This window comes from Triticum dicoccoides, chromosome 3B (genome assembly GCF_002162155.2).
Source record: "Triticum dicoccoides isolate Atlit2015 ecotype Zavitan chromosome 3B, WEW_v2.0, whole genome shotgun sequence".
Taxonomy (NCBI): Eukaryota; Viridiplantae; Streptophyta; class Magnoliopsida; order Poales; family Poaceae; genus Triticum; species Triticum dicoccoides.
The window spans coordinates 26,603,500-26,621,843 of record NC_041385.1 but is presented as its reverse complement, the minus strand read 5'-3'; positions in this window follow the sequence as shown (position 1 = coordinate 26,621,843).

The window sequence follows — 18,344 nt, the reverse complement described above, 5'->3', positions numbered from 1 at the left end:
AAATCGACCCACTAACAATTGACGACGAGCAATTTCAACAGAGAACGTACCATCAGGAGCAGGGCGAAGACATCGAGGCGACCAGGGAGAAGAGCTGGAGAGATTGGACAGAGGCACGGTTCCAAAACAAACCTAGTAAGACAACCATCCACCCCATGTCGCGCCTCGGATTGGGCCATGTGGACGTAAGCAACCGGTTGGCTCGGATTGGGGCCGTACAAATGGTGCGCAGCGTCAAGATCCATGTGGTTGTATTGGACAGACGATGTTGCCTCACCCAAAGAACGTTCTGAACGAACGTTACCTACTTTCTGAATTTTCCCGAAGGGGGGAGGGGGGTTTCGCCATCTGAATTTTAAAAAAATGCATTTATCACAAACAAAAAATCATAATGTAGTGCATATAGATTTTCTTGAAAAGTCAAATTTTATAAATTTGACCAAGTTTACACCTTACGAAAGCCGTGCCGTGGCACTTTACACCTTACTAGAGCCCGAAAGAAGATGGGCATGGCATCTGGCATGACGCTGATGCTGTTGAGAACATGGCCCGCGCGCAGTGCCAACAGTTTGGAAGCAACAATGACATGGATCATAATGTTGTGATCACGCCTTGCAACTAATCAAACTCACATCAGGCGCGCACGCACGGAGGCCATGCATGACACGTCTAGCTACGAAATGGCGTCGACGGGGCGCGGCTGAGAGCACTCGCTTCGGATGAAATTATTAAGCGTGGGCTCGACCAGAACAGCGGCTGATTTCAAATTGGACAGCGGTTTTAAATGAAGATCCTGATCTGATTGTGAATAGTATTTCATTTTTTGTTTGAGACATTTGCCTGTTTCCTCTTAAAATCTGGCCCCGTTTCCAAAATGTAGCCAATTTTCTGACCGCTAACCATCCTGTAAACTGAAAGACAAGACAGGAACAATCGAGCGAGCGTTTTCGTGTTTTTAACGTTGGAGTAGTAGTCCGATCAAAAAAAAAAAACGTTGTAGTAATAGTTCCTTCCGGCTCGGGTGATTCTGCGTTAACTGTTCATAAGTGTAGCACTCGACACACACACGCATACCATACGAGCTGCGTGTCCTAGCTACCACCGTCAGTTGGCGCGAGCGCACTGTAGGCCTGCAGCAACAATCGAGAGCCCGCGCGCGGCGTCTCCAGAACAGTACGTCCCTGTAGGCAACGCAACTACAGTACACAAGACGAGACAGGCTCTGTACAGTCTTGCTGCATGCACGTCCGGAAAATACAGTTGGAACCACCATGGCGTAGAGTAGAGCCCAGCACGTACAGTCTCTAAAGGATCGGGGCTACCACGAGCCGGCTGGAGGACGTTCTCTACATGATGATGGAGGACGGAGCTCGGCTGGCTGCTCCAGTGCTCCCTGCCGTCGGTGCGGCGCGGAGGCAGCCATGGCACGCGTGCACCGGTGGGCCGCGGCGGGCATCTACCCACTTGCAGGCTGCATCGGATGCCGAAGGGACGACACCAGCCACAGCCAGCCAGTGCCGTAGGTATATCGTACATGCCAAAGTGTAAACAACTGTGTAGCGGTAATAGCGATCGTGGAACACGGTCCTCTAGGCTTGGGTAGGTAGGAGTGTTGTGTCAGTTGATCTGAAAAAGGGTGGTACTGTGTGTACTGACTGGAGTTGTGGGAGGACGTGAGAAATGCCAAAAGCGAAAGCATGTGCAACATCGGTCCAAACAATTTCTTGAAAGAATATAAGAAATGTTTTACCTCTGCGGTTCACTATAGTCACAACCCAATCCGCTTCCCTGCCACCGTGAACTGACGAATAACAAAAGAATGTAAGGTTTCCTCAAATCTCAATGAGTATGTGTTGGTGAAGAGGAGAAAACCGGCAAAAACCCTTGGTCAAATCAAACAAAAATACCCTTGAATGGAAAACACTATATGAAATAGAGTTGTCAGTACCCTAGTAAATGGAGCCACTTTCCCAATTCCCACTCTCTCAATTTATAGAGCGTGCGCGTATCCCTAGGTCGTCAATTTGACCAACCTAATACAAGTCATATATTATAAAAAATATAGGAATATAAACTTCAGATGTTTTATTTTTTAAACCGTATAATTTTTGTGTTATATAGTTTATATTAGAGTGATAAAATTGGTAACCTAGGTATACGCGTAGGACTTGTAAACTGAAACGGAGGGGTAGTTGGATTTCCATGAAACGAAATGTATCTAGGGAACTTATTGAACAGATGGGAGACCGGACCTAGTGATCTTTCTCTTGGGCGAAATTATAGTTTTATGAAAAAATCGCTCGAGGGTTTGAGATATTACGATCGGTCTCCTTTCTCTTTTCGGAAACAAGGCATAAAAAGATGGAGAATAACGACAGCGCAACACAATTTATCAGCTTGCTTAGTACCGCATTGTTAGCCAACTTTTGTTTAGACAGTGCAGCCATGTCTTCCAAATCACAGAGTTAATTCAAAAGCCTAGACGTTATTAATAAACACGTACCAAGCTAGCTATCTGTTGGATTGATTCGCTTGAAAAAATGGAAGACAATGTGCATGATAGGGCAGCATTGGGACAAACATGTGGGAACTGAAGGACGAGATGCCGAAGGTGATTGTGTAGCTGCTGAGGGACATGTCGACAACCCAAAAACCTCAGTCTGAGGGTCCACCATGGAAATAATCTTGAAACCCGGGTTTTGGGCTTTTGCAAAAATTAGTTATACATGCTCACAATTTGGGTGAAAACTCAAACAAGCTTTAGGTAATTACACCAGCAATCACGGTTTAGGTGATTCGATTCTCTAACATCTCGGTATACAAATAACCCCTCAATTTTCCTGCAAATACATTGATGGGCCTTTATGAGAGCCGGCCCGGCGGTATCTTCAGTTACCACACGATTGCTTCCATATCATTTTGGCAGTACATTTGGTACACAATATCATGGGCGTCATATTTCACAAAGAAATGACATGTGATGTTATTCTAGGTAAAAAAAAGGGAAAAAACGAAGCTACATAAAAAAACTGTTTGGAGTAATAGTAAGATCTGATTTTGTTTCCTTCGCCAAGAATATCATTGGTTGTCGTTTCTTTCTGAAAATACACATGTTATTAGATCGTTTGACACAGCAAAAGTTATTTACTTTCTTTTGATTATGTTTTGTAGAATATTTATGGGTTTGTCTAGGGCATATCTAAGTGACTCAATCAAATCTAAGAAAAAAAGGTAAAAAAAAATATCCACACAAATCTTCACGTAAAATCAATGACATCTGACATAGATGTGCAATACTTAAGACACATCTATATTTTTTTAAATTGTCTGGATTGTTTACCACATGTATCACGTCTAGATGTGCCTTAGCCCAAATATTTTATTTTGATTCTACACTATTCACGTGGATGCGGGTGGAACCATGTTCAACTTGGTGCATTTAAAAAAAAAACACGTTCAACTTGGCGTACTCGTGACTGACCACTCGTTCCACCTGCGAGCTCGTCAGAGCAAATGATATTCAGGCTGCTAAAACAGAGGACAGAATCCAAGAAGGAAAAATGAAGCGCATCAATGCTTGGCCCACGTCTGGGCTGCCGACCTGCCCCAGCCTGAATGAAAGGTGCGTTGGCATCAATCAGCTGATCAGTGGTTCAGTTCGGATCGAACCACCATCGCGCACCCCATGTGCCACGACCTGCGTAGATCGGCCGCTGGCTGCTAGTTGCATGCATGCGCCACGCGTGGAGCACCCAGTTCGGATTAACTAAGGCTGGTCACAGTGGGGAGGAACTTAGGAGTAACATCACACACTCCAATACAACTTTGCTTATGTGGCACGTATTTAATGAAGAGAGAGGTGCTTGTGGTAACTAGCTAAGTTACCGGAACATCACACACTCCAAGAAACAATGAGTCTATAAACTAATAAATACATCGTTGCATGACACTACATAGATGTTCCTACCCACTATGGAGGTAGTAACATAGTCTAAGGAAGTGTGAAGTTACTAGCTTATGTTCTTGCCCATTGTGACCAGCCTAACCACTGATGAACCACCGCCGGTGGTTCTCGAGACGAGATCTCGCGCGCAGACCGATGCAGATTCAGATCTTCCGCCCCTATGGGTGGCCATTATTGGCTCCCCGATGTTGCTTGCGTTTGCAGGCAGGCTCCGGCACGGTCGGCCGCCCGCACGGGACGCACGGCATGTGACGGCCTCGACCTCTCCAACGATCCGATCCGATCCAACCACCTTGCCAACACAGGCCGTGCCGGCACGAGCAGATACCAACGCTGTCAGGACCCCGACTCGATGTCACATCGATCTAGCTGGTAACATCTCATATCACTTTGTGGCCTCACGCACGGTATCCCCACGGGTGTCGTCTTACCTTTTCCCGGGACCGTTTGCGCCTTTTGGCTCACGTATATGATAGTGTCGCTAGCATCCATATGATAAAGAGCCCGGGCTGACATGACTAGTCGTAAACCCAAAGTGGCACAGACTTACAGGGACAGGCATCCATGACCCAGCTTCGAACGTGTCGGTCATCAGCAAGTGGGTCCGGGCGGTAGCACTGGGCTAGCAGGACTCCGGTAAACCGGGCTGTAGCGGGCTAACAGGACTCCGGTACTCAAAGCGTGACATTTCCCCGAAGGGACAGACACAGGAACGAAGAAGGACACATGCCGGCCAGCCTAAGTGTTCCAGAGCAGTAGCAAGCTACCATGGCTCAGCGGTAACACTAGGAGACATTTCCCGGTAAGAGAGGCTACTAAAGATAAACAACTAGATAGTCAGATCCCACACATACCAAGCATTTCAACCATACACACAATATGCTCGATATGTGCAAATACAACGAAGCATCACAACATGACTCTATGACACAAGTACTTTATTTAAGGCTCAGGGAGCCATACATATCATACACAAAGGTACGGGTCTCACGACCCAACATACAAGTCATACAGTCATACAAGCCAACAGCGGAAGTACTTTGTCTGGGTACAGACAACTAGTAAAATAAAAGAGGCTTGGAAGCCTAACTATACTACGTGGTCCATCACAAGCTCAGGGTCACCATCTGGGTCCTTAGCCTACTCGTTGATGTCAACGTCTACATAGAACCCATCAGAAGGGGTTGCAGCGTCTTCTGTAAAAATGTAGATTATAGCAACATGAGTACAAAAGTACTCAGCAAGACTTACATCAGATCCTACATACATGCATAGTATCAAGAAGGGTTGGTGGAGTTATTGCAGCAAGCTAGCTTTGACTCTTGGCTAGACTATCCTACGATACTCCAACTTGAAATGTTTTGCGCACACGAGTCCACTACTCACCACTTCAATACACTACCGAGGATCCGCCTCCGTCTTCCTACGGAAGAGCCATCCTCGGCACTCACACTTATCTTGAGGCTTTTAGGAGTTTCCATTTACTTGTCTATGAACTGTATAGGCAACCAAGTAGTCATTTACCGCGGACGCGGCTATTCGAATAGATCATGTTAACCCTGCAGGGGGTACTTCTTCATACACGCTCTCACCACTTACCGTCGTTTACACGACATGTACTCGGCAACCTTCAAGCGGAAGCCCAACGTGGGTGTCGGCCACGACCTACCTAATCACCTAAGCCTCCAGTCCAGGTTTATCGCCTATTCGGGTTCCATCCGCAGGGAGTCCGGCCGAGGTTTCCCATACGGCCCCGAACGATGTGAACAGGGTTCCCGAGATACCTAACGGGTATTCGGTACACCCGGCCACGTACCTACCGCATCACAGCCCACCCCTACGGTCAGCGCTGTCCACGGCCTCCAGTAGGCTACAAACACCAGAAACTACTTGCAACTCCTGGACGGAGAACTAGGGTGAATAAGAAGTCGAGAGGGTCCATTGGTTTCGGGCCCAATGCATGGTAGTAGCTGATTCTTAAATCACACATACAGATCTCAGTGCTTAAGGTCGGCTTCAATGAAACAACCCACCATGTACTCCTACATGGCCTCTCATCGATACCTTTACCAAATCGTGTTCACCACACCACTCTCATTACCGACATAATCATTTCACTCTAGCCCATCACCCAGATGAACCAGACCTGACATGACTCTAAGCATAGCAGGCATAGCAAGGTAGGAACAACACATACATATGGCTCAATCAACTCCTACACATGCTAGTGGGTTTCATCTAGTTACTGTGGCAATGACAGGTCATGCAGAGGAAATGGGTTCAACTACTGTAGCACACAGCAGTTTGAATCGCGTTGTCTTAATGCAGTAAAAGAGAGCAGGAGCGAGAACATGGGATTGTATCGATATGATCAACTGGTTGGTTGCTTGCCTGATGGTTCGTTGCACGGATACGGTTCTTCGTTAGGGTAATCACGGTACTCCTCGGGGACAGATCCTGTCGCAAAGGACATCGATACACAGACATCACCAAACAATATGCAACAATATGATGCATGCATGAAACATGGCAATATGAGTGTGTTGGGCTAATGCAACTAAAACCAGAAGGGTTTGAACAAATTTGAATCAAGGATTCAAATTTCAAATTCAAATATGGCCTTTTAAAGTGCCTTTTCTTGTTCTGATTAAAACATCAACTTAACTTGTTTGATCATGCATGGAAATGGTACAGATGGATAGATTGGATTTTTCTGATCATTTTTCATATATAATTTGTCCAATTTGGAGTTACAGAATAAAAGTTATGAATTTTTGAAGTTTAATTAATATTCTGGAATTTCCTGATTTAATTTAAATCCAGAAATTCAATTACTGCGTCAGCCTGACGTCACAGTGACATCAGCAGGTCAACAGGGCTGGCTCGGGTCAAACCTGACGTGTGGGGGCCACACGTCAGTGACAGGGGGGGTTAAACAGATTTAAATTAATTCTAATTACTAATTAGTGGCGCTGGGGCCCACTGCCAGTGTCAGGGGGGTTGACTACAGTAGTTAGCGCTAACCTAACCATCTGGCCGACAGGGCCCACGCGTCAGTGACCCTGGGGGGTCAAACCCCAGGTCGGTCAAGTCAAACCCCACCGGCGACATGACGCCGGCGAGATCCGAGACGGCGGCGAGAGTGCTTTTTGCCATTCCGGCGACCAAATGGACGGCGGAAGGCATCTACGTGTTGCTGAGGTTGAGCCGCGTCTATTGGTGGTGGTGGTTGGGCTCGGGGTGGCCGGAGTTGACGGCGGCGAGCTCGGCTGCGGCGGCCGGAGTTCGGGTGCGGTCGGGATCAGTGTTGCAGGGGGTTTGGGGAGGCGTTGGTGCGTTCTACGTGCTCCTGGTGATGTGTGGAGCACGATGGTGTGCTCGGTTGGGCGCTACGGCGACCGTGGCCATGACGGCGACATCGCCGGCGGCGTGGAGCTCTCGGTCGAGGTGGAGCTAGGGCCTAGAGGTCGGGAGAGACCAGGGAAGAAGGGGGAAACGCTCCGGGGGCTCACCGCGGTTGCAGTGGGCGTCGAAGCGGGCTCGGGGACGCGCCGGAGACGACGAATTTGACGGCGACGGTGGTCGGAGTCCGAAGAGGGGAACGGCGACGTGGCGGCGATGCAGGGCTTCCGGAGACCCGTGGAGCGGTGGGGAGGAAGAGGGAGTTGTGGCGGAGCTTCTGAGCTAGTCGGGGGAGCGAGGGGTGGTCGGAGACGACTGCTACGGCGAACGGTGGCGACGGTGGTGTTCGGCCGTGTGAGAGAGAGAGCGAGGGAGAGGAAGGAGAGAGCCGGGGAGAGTGAGAGAGAGCAGGGGGGATCGGGACGGGCTGCGGGCGTCGTCCACGCGGCCAGGAGGGCGTCGGCAAGCAGGAGGTGGCCGCGCGGCCGCGCGCGCGCGAGCACGCAGCAGCTTCGGGGCGAGGGGAGGAAGACGACGGGGAGCTACAGTGCTGGGCTGGGTCGGTTGCTGGCTGGGCCGGCCAGCTGGCTGGGCCGCACAGGGAAGTCTTCCCCTTTCTTTTCTGTTTTCTGTTTTTATTTAATATATCTGCAACTTTGTTGAATTAAATAAAATACCTAGGCAACTTCAAAAATCACCAAACTATTCCTGGCCCATAGTTGGATTATTTCCAACATGAAACATTTTAGTTTGGAGATATTTGAGCATTTAAATATTTTATATTATTTTAAATGCCCAAATTCAAATATTTATGATTTAATTCAAAAACCCTAGGATGGCCTAGGAAAATGTGCACCATTTTTGGCAGAGGTTCTGAACCAAGACAAAAATGATGGCCATTTTAGAAGGGCATTTCAGGTTCATTGAAAAATTATTTTAGTAGCCCTAGTTGGTTTCAGAGGGGACTGGGGGTTCTGTCATCCCCATTTCAAGTTTCTGATGAATGAGTAAACATGATGCAACACTCTAATGCATGACTAGCTAGGGTGTGACAACTCACCCCCACTCAAAAGAATCTCGTCCCGAGATTTGGGTTCCTCCGGGAAGAAGGCGGGATACTCGAGTCGAAGACGATCCTCCCTTTCCCAAGTTGCTTCATCTTCAGAATGGTGCGACCATTGAACTTTGAGAAACTTGATGTTATGACGTCGGGTGGTACGCTCGGCCTGATCGAGGATACGAATGGGGTACTCTCGATATGTAAGATCATCTTGGAGATCAAGCGTTTCGTGGTCCACTTCACGGATAGGATCCGAGAAGCAACGCCTGAGTTGAGAAACGTGGAAGACATCGTGAACTCTGGAGAGACGCGGAGGTAGTTCCAACTGGTAGGCAACTTCTCCTCGTTTGGCAAGAATGCGAAAAGGTCCAATGTAACGAGGAGCCAATTTGCCTTTGATACCGAAACGATGGGTTCCCTTCAGAGGGGTGACCCGAAGATAAGCCTTCTCGTCAACCTCGAAAGTCATAGCCTTATGTTTTCGGTCATATTGACTCTTTTGACGAGATTGGGCTGTTTTCAACTTTTCACGAACGATACGAACTTGATCTTCTGCTTCCTGAATCATATCCGGGCCAAAGAATTGTCTTTCCCCGGTCTCTGACCAGTTAAGGGGTGTTCGACATCGTCGTCCATAGAGAACTTCAAAAGGGGCTTTACCCAAGCTAGATTGATAGCTGTTGTTGTAAGCGAATTCGGCAAATGGAAGGCACTTCTCCCAGTCCATTCCGAAAGAGATAACAGAGGCTCGAAGCATGTCTTCTAGAATTTGGTTGACGCGTTCCACTTGACCACTTGACTGAGGGTGGAAAGCGGTGCTAAAGGAGAGACGGGTTCCCATAGCATTTTGGAAACTTTCCCAAAATCGAGAGGTGAAGAGACTTCCTCGATCCGAATTGATTTCCAAAGGAACACCATGGAGGGACACTGTTTGATATGGCGAATATGTGGACTCGTGTGCGCCACCTCAAAAGTTATTTGCAGTCGTAGTTCAGGTTAGCCACTGAGTCAAAGCTGGCTTGCTGCAGTCAAACTCCACCATCCCCTTTGTTGATAATGAGGCATGTGTAGATAGATCTGATGTAAGTCTTGCTGGGTACATTTGTACTCACGTTTGCCTATTTTATGTTTTTGCAGAGAGACTTCGGTCTCGCTAGTAGTTTCACGTGGACTTCGACGTTTAGCTTGATACCTCAGCTACGATCTTGTGCCCTCGGCAGGATCTGATAGATAGTCAGGCTTCTCAGCCTTTTTCATTTATAGTTGTCTGTACTCAGACATGATAGCTTCCGCTTGTGCTTTGACTTGTATGCTCTGAGTGTTGGGTCATGAGACCCATGTTTGTAATATCTCGCTCCTCGGAGCCTATTGAATAAATTACTTGAGTCGTAGAGTCATTTTGTGATGCCATGTTGTATTGCACATATCGAGCATATTGTGTGTATGTTATTGAAATGCTTGGTATGTGTGGGATCTGACCATCTAGTTGTTTATCTTTAGTAGCCTCTCTTACGGGGAAATGTCTCCTAGTGTTTCCACCGAGCCATGGTAGCTTGCTACTGCTCCGGAACACTTAGGCTGGCCGGCATGTGTCCTTCTTCGTTCCTGTGTCTGTCCCTTCGGGGAAATGTCACGCGATGAATACCGGAGTCCTGTTAGCCCGCTACAGCCCGGTTCACCGGAGTCCTGCTAGCCCAGTGCTACAGCCTGGTTTCACTCGCTGATGACTGACACGTTCGATGCTGGGTCATGGATGCCTGTCCCTGTAAGTCTGTGCCACTTTGGGTTTACGACTAGCCATGTCAGCCCGGGCTACTACTAAGTGGCATCACGGGATGCTTTCGAGAATAAAAGCCAGAATCATCACACTGGGACACAAAACATGGCTAGACTACTAGATGATCCCCTGAGACACCTAGGGTCATAGTAATAACTCTAACATAAAGGTTGAGGCGGTAGAGTACCTCAACTCAACAATTTGTGTGATTAATCTGACCAAAGGCACATCGGAAACAGGAGGAAGGGATTTGCAAATGCATCATACTGTTTGGAAACCTGGGATGACTCGGACAGCATAACGGCTGTAAATGCTCAGAAAGATTTGAGACATTCACAAAAATGGTGGCATAACCACTCAGAAGCACAATATCAAGGTTTCGAGATCAACAATTAACATACGGAAGTAGTAGGAGCTAAACTGAGGCTTGAATCAACAATCTTATAAGTCTACGGATTAGTAACACGTGATCCTAATAGAAAGAAGAGATAGCCTAATTCTTAATCCCCGTAGAAGAGAAGATGATGACTCAGATCAGAAGGCCATGAGGTATAAGGAGTAAAAAGAGCCTTACGTTCCATCCCACAATCAATTCCCTTATATAACTAAAGAATTTCTAAACTCAACTTCGACCAGTTTGGCTTGGTAATCCTACAGGCAGTCAAGCTCTGATACCAACGCAAGTAATTTATTCAATAGGCTCCGAGGAGCGAGATATTACAAACATGGGTCTCATGACCCAACACTCAGAGCATACAAGTCAAAGCACAAGCGGAAGCTATCATGTCTGAGTACAGACAACTATAAATGAAAAAGGCTGAGAAGCCTGACTATCTATCAGATCCTGCCGAGGGCACAAGATCGTAGCTGAGGTATCAAGCTAAACGTCGAAGTCCACGTGAAACTACTAGCGAGACCGAAGTCTCCCCGACTCGATGTCACATCGATCTAGCTGGTAACACCTCATATCACTTTGTGGCCTCACGCACGGTATCCCCACGGGTGTCGTCTTACCTTTTCCCGGGACCGTTTGCGCCTTTTGGCTCACGTATATGATAGTGTCGCTAGCATCCATATGATAAAGAGCCCGGGCTGACATGACTAGTCGTAAACCCAAAGTGGCACAGACTTACAGGGACAGGCATCCATGACCCAGCTTCGAACGTGTCGGTCATCAGCAAGTGGGTCCGGGCTGTAGCACTGGGCTAGCAGGACTCCGGTAAACCGGGCTGTAGCGGGCTAACAGGACTCCGGTACTCAAAGCGTGACATTTCCCCGAAGGGACAGACACAGGAACGAAGAAGGACACATGCCGGCCAGCCTAAGTGTTCCAGAGCAGTAGCAAGCTACCATGGCTCAGCGGTAACACTAGGAGACATTTCCTGGTAAGAGAGGCTACTAAAGATAAACAACTAGATAGTGAGATCCCACACATACCAAGCATTTCAATCATACACACAATATGCTCGATATGTGCAAATACAACGAAGCATCACAACATGACTCTATGACACAAGTACTTTATTTAAGGCTCAGTGAGCCATACATAACATACACAAAGGTACGGGTCTCACGACCCCACATACAAGTCATACAGTCATACAAACCAGCAGCGGAAGTAACTTGTCTGAGTACAGACAACTAGTAAAAAAAAAGAGGCTTGGAAAGCCTAGCTATACTACGTGGTCCTTCACAAGCTCAGGGTCACCACCTGGGTCTTTAGCCTACTCGTTGATGTCAACGTCTACATAGAACCCATCAGAAGGGGTTGCAGCGTCTTCTGTAAAAATGTAGATTATAGCAACATGAGTACAAAGGTACTCAGCAAGACTTACATCAGATCCTACATACATGCATAGTATCAAGAAGGGTTGGTGGAGTTATTGCAGCAAGCCAGCTTTGACTCTTGGCTAGGCTATCCTACGATACTCCAACTGAAATGATTTTGCGCACACGAGTCCACTACTCACCAATTCAATACACTACCGAGGATCCGCCTCCGTCTTCCTACGGAAGAGCCATCCTCGGCACTCACACTTATCTTGAGGCTTTTAGTAGTTTCCATTTACTTGTCTATGAACTGTACAGGCAACCAAGTAGTCCTTTACCGCGGACGCGGCTATTCGAATAGATCATGTTAACCCTGCAGGGGGTACTTCTTCATACACGCTCTCACCACTTACCGTCGTTTACACGACATGTACTCGGCAACCTTCAAGCGGAAGCCCAACGTGGGTGTCGGCCACGACCTACCTAATCACCTAAGCCTCCAGTCCAGGTTTATCGCCTATTCAGGTTCCATCCGCAGGGAGTCCGGCCGAGGTTTCCCATACGGCCCCGAACGATGTGAACAGGGTTCCCGAGATACCTAACGGGTATTCGGTACACCCGGCCACGTACCTACCGCATCACAGCCCACCCCTACGGTCAGCGCTGTCCACGGCCTCCAGTAGGCTACAAACACCAGAAACTACTTGCAACTCCTGGACGGAGAACTAGGGTGAATAAGAAGTCGAGAGGGTCCATTGGTTTCGGGCCCAATGCATGGTAGTAGCTGATTCTTAAAGCACACATACAGATCTCAGTGCTTAAGGTCGGCTTCAATGAAACAACCCACCATGTACTCCTACATGGCCTCTCATCGATACCTTTACCAAAACGTGTTCACCACACCACTCTCATTACCGACATAAGCATTTCACTCTAGCCCATCACCCAGATGAACCAGACCTGACACGACTCTAAGCATAGCAGGCATAGCAAGGTAGGAACAACACATACATATGGCTCAATCAACTCCTACACATGCTAGTGGGTTTCATCTAGTTACTGTGGCAATGACAGGTCATGCAGAGGAAATGGGTTCAACTACCGTAGCACACAGCAGTTTGAATCGCGTTGTCTTAATGCAGTAAAAGAGAGCAGGAGCGAGAACATGGGATTGTATCGATATGATCAAATGGTTGGTTGCTTGCCTGATGGTTCGATGCACGGATACGGTTCTTCGTTAGGGTAGTCACGGTACTCCTCGGGGACAGATCCTGTCGTAAAGGATAACGATACACAGGCATCACCAAACAATGTGCAACAATATGATGCATGCATGAAACATGGCAATATGAGTGTGTTGGGCTAATGCAACTAAAGCTACCAACGCTGTCAGGACCCCGACTCGATGTCACATCGATCTAGCTGGTAACACCTCATATCACTTTGCGGCCTCACGCACGGTATCCCCACGGGTGTCGTCTTACCTTTTCCCGGGACCGTTTGCGCCTTTTGGCTCGCGTATATGAAAGTGTCGCTAGCATCCATATGATAAAGAGCCCGGGCTGACATGACTAGTCGTAAACCCAAAGTGGCACAGACTTACAGGGACAGGCATCCATGACCCAGCTTCAAACGTGTCGGTCATCAGCAAGTGGGTCCGGGCTGTAGCACTGGGCTAGCAGGACTCCGGTAAACCGGGCTGTAGCGGGCTAACAGGACTCCGGTACTCAAAGCGTGACATTTCCCCGAAGGGACAGACACAGGAACGAAGAAGGACACATGCCGGCCAGCCTAAGTGTTCCAGAGCAGTAGCAAGCTACCATGGCTCAGCGGTAACACTAGGAGACATTTCCCGGTAAGAGAGGCTACTAAAGATAAACAACTAGATAGTCAGATCCCACACATACCAAGCATTTCAACCATACACACAATATGCTCGATATGTGCAAATACAACGAAGCATCACAACATGACTCTATGACACAAGTACTTTATTTAAGGCTCAGGGAGCCATACATATCATACACAAAGGTACGGGTCTCACGACCCAACATACAAGTCATACAGTCATACAAGCCAACAGCGGAAGTACTTTGTCTGGGTACAGACAACTAGTAAAATAAAAGAGGCTTGGAAGCCTAACTATACTACGTGGTCCATCACAAGCTCAGGGTCACCACCTGGGTCCTTAGCCTACTCGTTGATGTCAACGTCTACATAGAACCCATCAGAAGGGGTTGCAGCGTCTTCTGTAAAAATGTAGATTATAGCAACATGAGTACAAAAGTACTCAGCAAGACTTACATCAGATCCTACATACATGCATAGTATCAAGAAGGGTTGGTGGAGTTATTGCAGCAAGCTAGCTTTGACTCTTGGCTAGACTATCCTACGATACTCCAACTTGAAATGTTTTGCGCACACGAGTCCACTACTCACCACTTCAATACACTACCGAGGATCCGCCTCCGTCTTCCTACGGAAGAGCCATCCTCGGCACTCACACTTATCTTGAGGCTTTTAGTAGTTTCCATTTACTTGTCTATGAACTGTATAGGCAACCAAGTAGTCCTTTACCGCGGACGCGGCTATTCGAATAGATCATGTTAACCCTGCAGGGGGTACTTCTTCATACACGCTCTCACCACTTACCGTCGTTTACACGACATGTACTCGGCAACCTTCAAGCGGAAGCCCAACGTGGGTGTCGGCCACGACCTACCTAATCACCTAAGCCTCCAGTCCAGGTTTATCGCCTATTCGGCTATGGATCCGCTCCCGTCTCCCTACGAGAACGCCATCCATAGCACTCACGCTTATCTTGCGTATTTTAGAGTATCCACTTTCACTTGTCTATGAACTGATATAAGCAACCCAGAAGTCCTTTTTCGCGGACACGGCTATTCGAATAGATGATATTAACCCTGCAGGGGTGTACTTCTTCATACATGTTTCCACCACTTAGCGTCTGCACACGACATGTGCTCGGCAGACTTCAAGCGAAAGCCGACGTGGGTGTAGACCATGACCTACCTAAACACTCAAGTCTCTAGTCCAGGTTTATCGCCTATTCGGGTTCCATCCATGAGGAGATCCGGCCGGAGTTTCGCTCACAGCCCCAAACGATGTGAACAGGGTTCCGTGACACCAAACGGGTGCCCGGTTTACCCGGCCACGTGCCTACCGCATCACAGCCCACCCCTACGGTCAGTGCAACGGCGACCAGGGCGATGCAGAGAGGCTGGGTGGTGCGTGGCGAGCTCGGGCGCGCCATGCTCACCTCCCTGCCTGCTCTGGCAAGGGGAAGCAGCCCCGTTCCCCGCCATGGCCGAAGCCTCCATGGACACGCTGCCGTAACCCCGCACCCACAGCCACTGCCCCACCTCTCCGACGTGATCCCGAGCTCCGCCCCGACGTCGTCGTCCTCCCCATCGAGTCACGCGGCGCCAGAAGCTCTGCTGCATCTCCAACGCCACCGTTTCCGACCTCGGGTGCCGGTGATCCCCGCCGTCGATTCGCCGGACCCCGTGCCTCCCCTGCCTCGCCAGCAGCACCAGAAGAACCGCGGTGAGCCGCTGCATCGTTTCCCCCATGCCTCGTTGTCTAATTCGCCCCCTAGCCGCATCAACCACCGGAGACGAGAGCTTGGTATTTGGCTCGGGCGCGCCATGCTCACCTCCCTGCCTGCTCTGGCAAGGGGAAGCAGCCCCATATCACTTTGCGGCCTCACGCACGGTATTCCCACGGGTGTCGCCTTACCTTAGCCCGGGACCGTTTGCGCCTTTTGGCACACGTATATGACAGTGTCGCTAGCATCCATATGATAAGGAGCCCGGGCTGACATGGCTAGTCGTAAACCCAAAGTGGCACAGACTTACAGGGACAGGCATCCATGACCCAGCATCGAACGTGTCGGTCATCAGCGAGTGAAACCAGGCTGTAGCACTGGGCTAGCAGGACTTCGGTGAACCGGGCTGTAGCGGGCTAACAGGACTCCGGTATTCATCGCGTGACATTTCCCCGAAGGGACAGACACAGGAACGAAGAAGGACACATGCCGGCCAGCCTAAGTGTTCCGGAGCAGTAGCAAGCTACCATGGCTCGGTGGAAACACTAGGAGACATTTCCCCGTAAGAGAGGCTACTAAAGATAAACAACTAGATGGTCAGATCCCACACATACCAAGCATTTCAATAACATACACACAATATGCTCGATATGTGCAATACAACATGGCATCACAAAATGACTCTACGACTCAAGTAATTTATTCAATAGGCTCCGAGGAGCGAGATATTACAAATATGGGTCTCATGACCCAACACTCAGAGCATACAAGTCAAAGCACAAGCGGAAGCTATCATGTCTGAGTACAGACAACTATAAATGAAAAAGGCTGAGAAGCCTGACTATCTATCAGATCCTGCCGAGGGCACAAGATCGTAGCTGAGGTATCAAGCTAAACGTCGAAGTCCACGTGAAACTACTAGCGAGACCGAAGTCTCTCTGCAAAAACATAAAATAGGCAAACGTGAGTACAAATGTACCCAGCAAGACTTACATCAGATCTATCTACACATGCCTCATTATCAACAAAGGGGATGGTGGAGTTTGACTGCAGCAAGCCAGCTTTGACTCAGTGGCTAACCTGAACTACGACTGCAAATAACTTTTGAGGTGGCGCACACGAGTCCACATATTCACCATATCAATACACCACTATGGATCCGCTCCCGTCTCCCTACGAGAACGCCATCCATAGCACTCACGCTTATCTTGCGTATTTTAGAGTATCCACTTTCACTTGTCTATGAACTGATATAAGCAACCCAGAAGTCCTTTTCCGCGGACACGGCTATTCGAATAGATGATATTAACCCTGCAGGGGTGTACTTCTTCATACATGTTTCCACCACTTAGCGTCTGCACACGACATGTGCTCGGCAGACTTCAAGCGAAAGCCGACGTGGGTGTAGACCACGACCTACCTAAACACTCAAGTCTCTAGTCCAGGTTTATCGCCTATTCAGGTTCCATCCATGAGGAGATCCGGCCGGAGTTTCGCTCACAGCCCCAAACGATGTGAACAGGGTTCCGTGACACCAAACGGGTGCCCGGTTTACCCGGCCACGTGCCTACCGCATCACAGCCCACCCCTACGGTCAGCGCTGTCCACGGCCTCCAGCATACTACAAACACCAGAAACTACTTGCAACTCCTGGACAGAGGACAAGGGTGAATAAGAAGTCGAGCGGGGTCATATTTCAGGGCCCAATGTATGGTAGTAACTGAATCATGGATCACAAACACAGAACTCAGTTCCTGAGGACGGCTGCAATGAGACAACCCACCATGTACTCCTACATGGCCTCTCACCGCTACCTTTACCAAATCGTGTTCACACACTTAGCTCACACACAGTAGGACATGTTCACACACCTCTGATTCATCCCCGATGAATCAGACCTGACTCAACTCTAAGCAGTAGCAGGCATGACAAACAAGCATGAATGAGTAGGCACATCAGGGCTCAAACAACTCCTACTCATGCTAGTGGGTTTCATCTAATTACTGTGGAATGACAGGTCATGCAGAGGATAAAGGGGTTCAGCTACCGCAGCAAGTAACAAATATGTCGTTGTTGTCCTAATGCAGTAAAAGAGAGCAGGAGCGAGAGAGTAGGATTGTATCGGAATGGACAAGGGGGTTTTGCTTGCCTGGCACTTCTGAAGATAACATTGAGTCTCCATCAGTGTCAACGATCACATCATCGATACAACGTCTATCGAGGGGGAACAACACCGGCAAACAGAAGGAAACACAATCAATGCAATGCACAATATGATGCATGCTATGACATGGCAACATGCTGGTGTTTTGAGCTAATGCAACTAGCAACAGATTAAATGAAGTTGGTTTGAATATAAAATTCAAATTCAAACTCCATATGTGATTATTCAAATGCCATTCACTTCATTTGCCCTAAACAGTAGTGATAAGTTGTTCTAACATGCATGAAAATGGTACAGATGGATTCCTTGAATTTTTCTGATAATTTTTCATATATAATTTATTTAATTTGGAGTTACGGTTAATTTTCTATGATTTATTGAAGTTTTAGCTATTTTCTGAAATTTTCTGATTATTTAGAATTAAAATAATTCCAGAAAATGAATTATGGCGTCAGCATGACATCACCTTGACGTCAGCAGGTCAACAGGGCGCCCCAGGTCAAACCTGACGTGTGGAGTCCACACGTCAGTGACACAGGGACTAATCCCGCGTTGACCCGGGCTGGTTAGCTTTGACTAAGCCCTGGGGCCCACTTGTCAGCGTCAGTAGGTGGGGGGTTAGTGGATAATTAACTAAGC